This window comes from Andrographis paniculata, unplaced genomic scaffold (genome assembly GCF_009805555.1).
Source record: "Andrographis paniculata isolate CXL003 unplaced genomic scaffold, ASM980555v1 Contig49END, whole genome shotgun sequence".
In the NCBI taxonomy this organism is placed as follows: domain Eukaryota; kingdom Viridiplantae; phylum Streptophyta; class Magnoliopsida; order Lamiales; family Acanthaceae; genus Andrographis; species Andrographis paniculata.
In genome coordinates this window covers 2069492-2078726 of record NW_026137583.1, presented here as the reverse complement: position 1 = coordinate 2078726, position 9235 = coordinate 2069492, and positions in this window count along the sequence as shown.

Below are 9235 nucleotides of genomic sequence, written 5' to 3'. Positions count from 1 at the left end.
CGTGTCTTTGGGTGTACTGCATTTGTGCATGATCACTCATCGGGTCGGGATAAGTTAGCTCCACGTGCGCTGAAGTGTGTTTTCCTTGGCTATTCTAGGTTTGAAAGGGTTATAAGTGTTTCTCTCATGAGACTCGTAGGTATTACTTTTCAGCTGATTTACCTTTTTTGAGTCCATACCGTATTTCTCTCTGTCATCTTTGATATCGTATGTCAGCTACGTGTTACCTATTCCTTTCTCTTCTCCTCTTCTTTTGCGTCCACCTCTTCAGGTTTATAGTCGTCGTCCTCGCTCGCAAGTGCTCCCTTCCGATGGTTCTACCGCTCATGTTCCTCCAGCGTCTATGGCTCTTAAGACTTGCCATTGTCTTCTTCTTATGCGGCTTCTATTCTACCGGATCCTGCACCATTACGACGAGGTACTCGTTCTTCTCGTAATCCTCATCCCATTTACAATTTTCTTAGTTTTCATAGTTTGTCTCCCACATACTATACCTTTGTGTCAAACTTATCTTTCATCTCCCTTCCAAAATCCCTTCGTGAAGCTTTTTCTCACCCAGGTTGGCGACAGGCAATGGTAGATGAAATGGTTGTTTTGCACGCTAATGGTACTTGGGACTTGGTACCTTTTCCTTAGGTAAGTCTCCCATGGCTTATCGTTGGGTTTATGCAGTTAAGGTTGATGCAGATGGTCAAGTTGCTCGTCTCAAGGCCCGTTTGGTGGCTAAGGGCTTCACACAGGTCTTTGGTGAGGATTATATTGAAACCTTTTCACCTGTTGCCAAAATGTCTTCGATCCGTCTTTTTCTTACTTAGGCTGCTATGCATTCCTGGCCTCTTCATCAGCTTGATATTAAGAATGCATTTTTACATGGCGAACTTCAAAAGGAAATTTATATGGAGCAACCACCTGGATTTGTTGCTCAGGGGGAGTCTTCTTTTGTTTGCAAACTACGTTGTTCGCTTTATGGATTGAAACAATCTCCGCGTGCTTGGTTTGGTCGATTTAGCAGTGTTATAAAGGAGTTTGGCATGATCCGAAGTGCATTAGACCATTTTGTTTTTTATAAGCACACATCAAGTGGTAAGTGTTTATACCTTCTTGTGTACATTGATGATATTTTTATCACCGGAAATGATCAAGAAGAGGCCACTCAATTAAAGCAACATCTATTTAAGCATTTTCAAACTAAGGATATGGGACCATTGAAGTACTTTCTTGGTATTGTGATTGCTCAATCACATGATGGTATTGTCTTTCACAACGGAAGTACGCATTGGATATTCTTGAAGAAACTGGTTTGTCTGACTGCAAGCCAGTAGACTCTCCCATGGATCCAAATCTGAAGCTTCTACTGGGACAGGGGGAGCAATTAGCTGACACAGAAAGATATCGTAGAATGGTTGGTAAGCTTAACTATCTCACACTTACTCGACCTGATATCTCTTTTGCTGTAAGTGTTGTGAGTCAATTTCTTCAGTCTCCATGCGATAGTCACTTAGATGCTGCCATTCGAATCTTGAAGTACATCAAAGGGTCTCTTGGTAGAGGATTATTGTACACCAATCAATGTCACACTGAAGTAATTGGCTACTCAGATGCTGATTGGGCAGGATCCCCAGTTGATAGACACTCTACTTCGGGATATTGCATATTTGTGGGAGGTAAGCTTATCTCATGGAAAAGTAAGAAACAGAATGTTGTTGCTCGCTCAAGTGCAGAGGCAGAATATCGAGCCATGGCATTAGCGACATATGAACTTATTTGGGTAAAATAGCTTCTTCATGAGCTTAAAATAGTGGAAGTTTCATAAATGAAACTCTTTTGTGACAATCAAGATGCCTTGCATATTGCGTCTAATCTAGTGTTTCCTAGAGGACTAAACATATAGAGATTGATTGTCATTTTATTCGGGAGAAGGTATTATATGGATGCATCGCCACTCACCATGTTGCTTCGAATGAGCAACTTACAGACATTCTTACCAAATCTCTTAGAGGTCCTCGAATTAAATTTTTATGTGACAAACTTGGATCATACGATTTGTATTCTCCAATTTGAGGGGGAATGTTAGATATATTATGTATAGGGATATTTTTGTATTTATAATAATAGTATGAAGGCAGTTTAGGTATTTTGTATAGTTTTAATATATTAGGATTTTATATATTGTAAAATCATTCATTCTTTTGATTATAAAATTATAAAAATATACAGCAATATTCTTCAAGAGAAAGTAGTGTATTTTTATCAGAACAGGGCGGGATGAATAGTGTTTGCAATCACAACCAAACACACTCTAAGGAGGAGTCTATTCATTTTTCATACATTCTGAAGAAGATTGGTGAACTGAACAAGTAGAAGTTGTTTCATCCCAACAGTGATGGTTTAAGGTATTTTATTAGCCGTACTTGATTTAAGGGCTTCCTTACAACCCAAATGCTATTATTGTTAAAAGATTTGTACATACTTTTTGGAATATTGAGTGTGAATGTTTTTTGAATCCCAATGGTGGAGAATGAATTATAATCTATGAAGATGTTGCTAGCAGGTATGGGTTTAACAAGGCACCAATTTTCTACCATAGGATACAAAGTTTTACAGGTATGCAGACATGTTCTTTTTAGGATATGGTCTTACTGGGATGAACAGAATGTTATTAAGGAGCATCCGTTGAAGAAACCTATTTATAGTGAGAAACTTGATTGAAAAATTGATTTCTATAAAGTAGACCTTGTATATGTTAATCGTACATTCTTTACACCAATTTCGACTGGTGGTCTAACCCAGAGGGAACTCAACCCTCAACCAAAAGCCATCATGACGCCATGGAGGACGACTTGAAGCTCAGCATATGTGCAAGCCAAGTGCCATTTGGAAAGCAACAATAGGAGAACCAGTATGGTTTCGAACAATACCATCTGCACTTGAAAGACCTGGGTTACTGTTCAAAGCTCCATCCATGTTAAGTTTGAACCAACTTGGGCTTGGCTTTTCCCACAACTCCAACTTTGGGGGCTGTCAAAGGAAAGTGCAATGATAGATGAAAAGAGACGATTATCAGCATAAGTGCTTCTTTGACTTTGCAAGATCAGTATTCGATTTAGTGCTATCAAAAGGTAAGTGCCATGGTAGATGAATCTACATTAATCATAGGTCGCTCCATGGAAAGGAGAACAAAAATTTGGGATACAAAGAGCGATTATAGAAGGTTTGAAGATCAAAAACGAAAGGAGACGGTATGGCTTAAAAAAGCTAAACGGAGCCATCTTATACTGTAAACATAGATTATGATGAGTTCCAATCGAACACTTACTACTTGGAAAGTCGTCATTACTAAGTGTTCCCGGAAAAAAATGAAACTATTATGATAAAAAAAAAAAAAAAAAAAGGGAAATGGTTTACACATAAAATTTCAAGCTAGAGAATTGGACATAGACATCCATTTGAAGAACTCAATCTCTATCATAGATTTTTTTTTTTTTTTTTTTTTTGTATGGGATACGAAATATTATACTTTGCTTAAATAACTAAAATCGAACAAGAGGTACCACATTATAAGGTTCCACTCTCAGCGCGATTTCTTTATCTTGAGAAGTAGTTTTCTGATATACATAAGAGTTTTGTAGCCTTCTACTATCTTTACTATAAACAGCCGAAAATTGCACGATTTCGTGATCTTTTTAATCAACCATATCAAAACTTAGAGCAATTTTTTTTTAAAAGTCACCCATTTACTTTTCAGTATCTTCTATTTCTTCCTTCAATTTCAATAAATCAAATTCAGATTTCAATTCCAATTTTACTGAGTATTACATTTTAATGGTAGATAATGATATATATATTTATATGTACACACTATTTTATCCTTTGTATAAATTGATGTAATGATATTGATATAAATCATTGTAAATTTGAATGTTTTGTACTATATAGTGGTTTACACTTAAAAGATAAATAAATATTTTATATTTGAACAACTAAGTATATAGCTTACTTAAAAGATAAATAAATATTTTGTGATTGAACAACTAAGTATATAGCTTAGGGAGTTGATGTTTATATTTTAATGTTCTAAAGTATAGACCGTGCATTATTAGATCCACTAAGGTTAATATAGTAATCATAATACACTATTTTTATCATGAAACCCAACAAATAAAAAATATAAAAATAATTAATGTAATATGTAGCACCTTGGTTCTTTAAGTAAAGCTTATATGGAAATAGTACTACATTCAATCCTTAGTTGCTAAAAATGTCATTTGGCATTAGAATATTACAGCTTGTTCTGATATGGCACCATCAGATGGGGTATATGAGCTCACCATGTGACACAATTTCTAACGCCAAATATTGATGAGATATTAATTTTTAAAATATATGTATAAATGTATATATTTTCATAAATATAAAAAATTAAATCAATTAATTCTTTTAAAATCCTGACATCCCAATATATTTTTTTTGTTAAGCCCTTATACACAATATTATTCTTCACAACTCCTTGCTTATTCGTAATTAGTTTATTACCTCTATTTATAAATTTAACTTAAAAAATTTTCACTATGCCCTCCATATATCTTTTTATTTACCTTATTATCATACTCAAATCAACCCCCTAAAATCAGTTTATTTGTTCAAATCATTCTTCTGTCCTATTTTAATTTATTTTTCTCCAACGGTCGACGAGAGAAAATGATCTTTCAATCTTCTCCGGCGATGACGACAAATGAAAATTACAAATGCCAAGGTTTGAAAATCTGTCCCCCAACCAATTTATCAACAATTTCGAATGACAACCAATGAAGAATCTCCCCCAACCACGGATGCAGGCACCAACACCGACTCAAACTACCATGACCATGGTTGCGAACAAACATCACACACCGAAATCGAACCCACAACCAAGTGACTACCAATGTTTATTTAAGTATGATATCTAGGTAAAAAAAATTATTTTGGTTTTGATAGAATTAATTATGTTTGATTTTTTATATATATAAAATAAAATTAAAAGAGTTGTGTCAAAAAAATATATTATCACAATGGTGAATTGCACCGAGTCGAAAGGAGATTTTGATATTATCTGCACTTTTCATATGAAATAAAATATACTTTTAAAAATAAAGTTCTACTTTTGAAATTGATGTTTAATACTCGATTGTAGAGAAGTCAATACTTCTACAATGTGTTAATACTTATTTTTACCTTACATGAACTTTATTGGGTTGAGAAGAGTACTTTCTATAAATATTTTGCATTGCGATTTAAGTTATTTGCAATGATTTTTTAAGAATTATTATCATTATTGTATCGAATTAAGTGACTTATTGTCGGGTGATGCTCTTAAAATTAAGCACCACATATTTTTCACTTCAAAAATATATAAGTGTTCACTTGATTCTTCTATTATTCTGCCGGAAACCTCAATGGATGAATTAAAATTATAAGCTTACATCGACACACAAATATAATTACAAGAGTAATGTTGAAAAAAAAATGCAATTGCAATGGTGAATCGAATTGAATCGAATCGAATTGAATCGAATCGAGAAAAGGTTATGGTGTCATTTGTACTTAGTGACGGAACAGCTGCGAAAGTTCGGGGGGCAAAATTGTCTTGTTAATTTAATTTTTTTAACTGTTCGGTTTCGATTTCAACCTATTTAGAATCATAAAATAAACTGTTAATTTTTTATTTGAACCGATAGTTTTTTTGCGTCTGAAAAAAAAAAATTGTAAGAACTTGTTTGTCCGTTCATTCGATGTCATCTTAACTTTTTTGATACCCTTAGCAATACAGTCAGGTGATAGAAGAAAAAAGTTCAAAAAAATAGAGGATGTGGAATTAATATTTAGATAAAAAAATATATATATTTTTTATATTATATATATATAATTAAAAATATTAATAATAAACATAAATTGGAGGAGGCAAGGGCAAACATATATTATTAAGTTAAAAAAAATTACATGAAGTTTTTTATTATTTTTTTGTTCCCTCATTCCGTCCATATTTGTATTTTAATACTTAGAAATATATTTTCTTTAAAACAAAATTTTATACTTTTCAAATATATTTATGATACTCTATTATAGAGTAACCAATATATCTAAAAGGTATTTAAAATACCTGGTTTTTTACCTTACACAATTTTAGTCGGCTAAGAGCAATACTTTCTATAATTTCATTGCATTGGTGATACTTTACAAATCAAGAGATTATTTTAAACTGTAATAAAAAATTTGTTTGATCAATCTAAGTTTGGGAATGTCAGCAAAGTCGAGAGGGTCAGGTAATTCTTCTAATTTGATATCACAAAGGACGAGTTCCTCAAGGCTTGGAAAAGTACCTTCCTTTGTTTTTCAATACTTCAAATCAACAACAATAATATGCAATCTTTTTAGTCGAACAAATTCCCCTTCAGTTACATTCCACTCAAGCCCTTGAACACCTTCATCTCCAATTACAAGAATTTCCAAATTGGGTAATAAACCAATGCTCACCATCTCACTCCACCAAATATTAGTATTATCTAGTCTCAACTTTCTCAGAGAATGTGGGAAAGAAACGTCTTTAATGGCTACCATCCCATCAAGATCAAGTGACTCAAGCCTACACAAATGGACAAGATTGCTAAGACTATAGTATGGCCCCTCTTCCACATCTTGCGAAAAATTCTTTATTCTAAGTTTCTTCACATTTGGAATCCTATTGTAAATCTCTTCACTATACCTAAAATCTCTCACATAGAATAGACTTTGTAAGTTTTCCAAAGTACAACAAGACTGAGATTTCGGAGGTGGCTCAGGTAAAACAATATTCCTATTAATATCTATATGCCTAAGTTGTGTCATCGTCCAAAACATAGAGGGTGGACTATGTGTATCCCATCCATTTATGACTATAGTTTTTAGGTTCCAAAAGAATGGTAGCATAATAAGTTTCTTATCCACGGGCCCTTCTGTAAGATTTGTAAAGCAAATTATTTATTTAAGAATTATTATCACTATTGTATCGAATCAAGAGATTTGTTGTTGGTGATACTTTCAAGATTGAAAACAACAAATTTTTCACTTCAAATACATTAGTATTAACTTTATTCTTATCTTCTACTATTGTGCCTTAAACCCCAATTAATATATTAAAATTTGTAAGCTTACATCAACAAAAAATGCAAATAAAATTACAACCGGTTGTGTAAAAGAATAACATACCATTGCAACAATGAATTGCATCGATTGAAAGAAAGTTATGGTGTCGTTTGTATTTTAATATGAGAAAAACATTCACTTTTTGTCCGCCTCTAAGGGTCACATTTATTTTTTGCGTCATTGTAATTAGCATTAAAAATATCTTTGTATTTGCATAATTTTTTTGTACAAATGTCTTTCTATTAGTATTATAAGACACAAATGAAAGTATTTTTATAATTTTTTTAATTTGTACTACGTTTTAATATAGTAATTAATATTCAAATATAACATGCAAAAAGTAAATAAGATCCTTGTAGCCGGATGGAGACAATACTTTTTAAAATAAAGCTTTGTACTTTTTGAATATATTTTAATGTTTTATTGTAATTTATAAAACAATCAATACTTATACATGGTGTTTGAAATTTCTATTTTTTTTTTTTTGTCTTATATGAACTTTAATATGAGGAGATCACCAATACTTTTTATAAATATTTTGCATTTTGATTTAAATATTACCTTTATTTATAGTATTGCTTGTGAAAGTCTTCGAACAATATTTTATATACAAAATTATACAAATCAATTACCGAAAATGAATTCAAATAAAATCAAAACAATATTAGTATGGAAATCCAAATTGAAATGATACTAATAGAAGACCGAAAGCAATGATTGGGAGTTAGAAGAAAACAACGAGACAAGCCTTTAATTCAATTAAAGAGGCAAACAGACCCAAACTCCTTGAATTATTGAAATGAGAAAGAAAATGCTCCCTGTTCGTCGTATTCAAATTCCAGTCGCGAGAAGCTCTATCAATGACGACGACGAGTCCTTCATCCGACTCCTCAGGAGACTTCCAAATCAGAGACACGTTTGGCGACTCCCTCCGGTCATCTTCTCAGATGGACAGATTTACGCGGCGGCCAGCGGTGACGACTTCTTCGCCGGGAAACAGAGGCGGCGACCGGCGACTTCGCTCCAAACAGCTCCACCGGAACAGCAACTGGGCGGTGGACAGCGGCTCCAATTACAGCCTACAAACAGCTCCAATCGTTAAGAAGGGATCCGATCTTCCAACCTACCCAATCGGTGAAAGGTGAAAGGTGGAGTCGCTCTTTCTTCACCTCTCTACATATTAACCAATATTAATCAACGTGAGACAATATTCAAAACCAATAGGTGGAGTGATCCTATGAGTAGAAGAGCTTCCACGTATTAACCAACGTGAGACAATATTCAACAACATCAATCTTCCGATTCTTTCTCCGATACAACAACTCATCCGGAAGCAGCTCCACCGACAAACAACGACTTCGATCTTTCTTTCTCTGACCGGCGATTGGGACGGTTGATTTAGTCTCAGACCCTTGGTGCGATATAGCCCAAGGTTACCACGCCCGCCGCAAGGTTGGAGATGACTCCTTAGAGACTATAAGCCTCGACACTCACCGAAATGGCCACCGAAAAAAAAGCTTCTACATTCACTGAAAACTCACCGGAATAGCGCTCTCGCCTTCTCTCCCTTTCCCTCTCTATCTCTCACGGTTACACTCCGTGAAAACTTATTTCCTCACCAAACCCTCCCATCTCTATATCTAATAAACTACCCCAAAACTAATTTAACTGACTAATGGTCTTAGGATTAAGAGTTTGGATTTTGGTTAAAAGGTTTGGGCCGAATCGTTGAATTAGGTTTCGAATGTTCAAAATTTTCAATAAAATTAAATATCACAAATACCATTAACAAGCAAACTACAAACTACAATACTGTTAATATTAATAGATTAACAAACTACAAAATAAATTCACTCCCAATAAATTAAGGAGACAATATAGGAGTAATAAGATTTTGTAATTAGAAACAGAGATTTTATTAAAAATTGTTTTTTTTTTTCAAAATATAATAGTATTTCCTCGGTCTCAAACAGGAAATAATTAATTATACTTAATCTCTGCCACACATTTAATCCTCACGCATCATCCAAGTAAAAAAATAAAATATATATTTCTCTCCATCACATCATCTAATTTC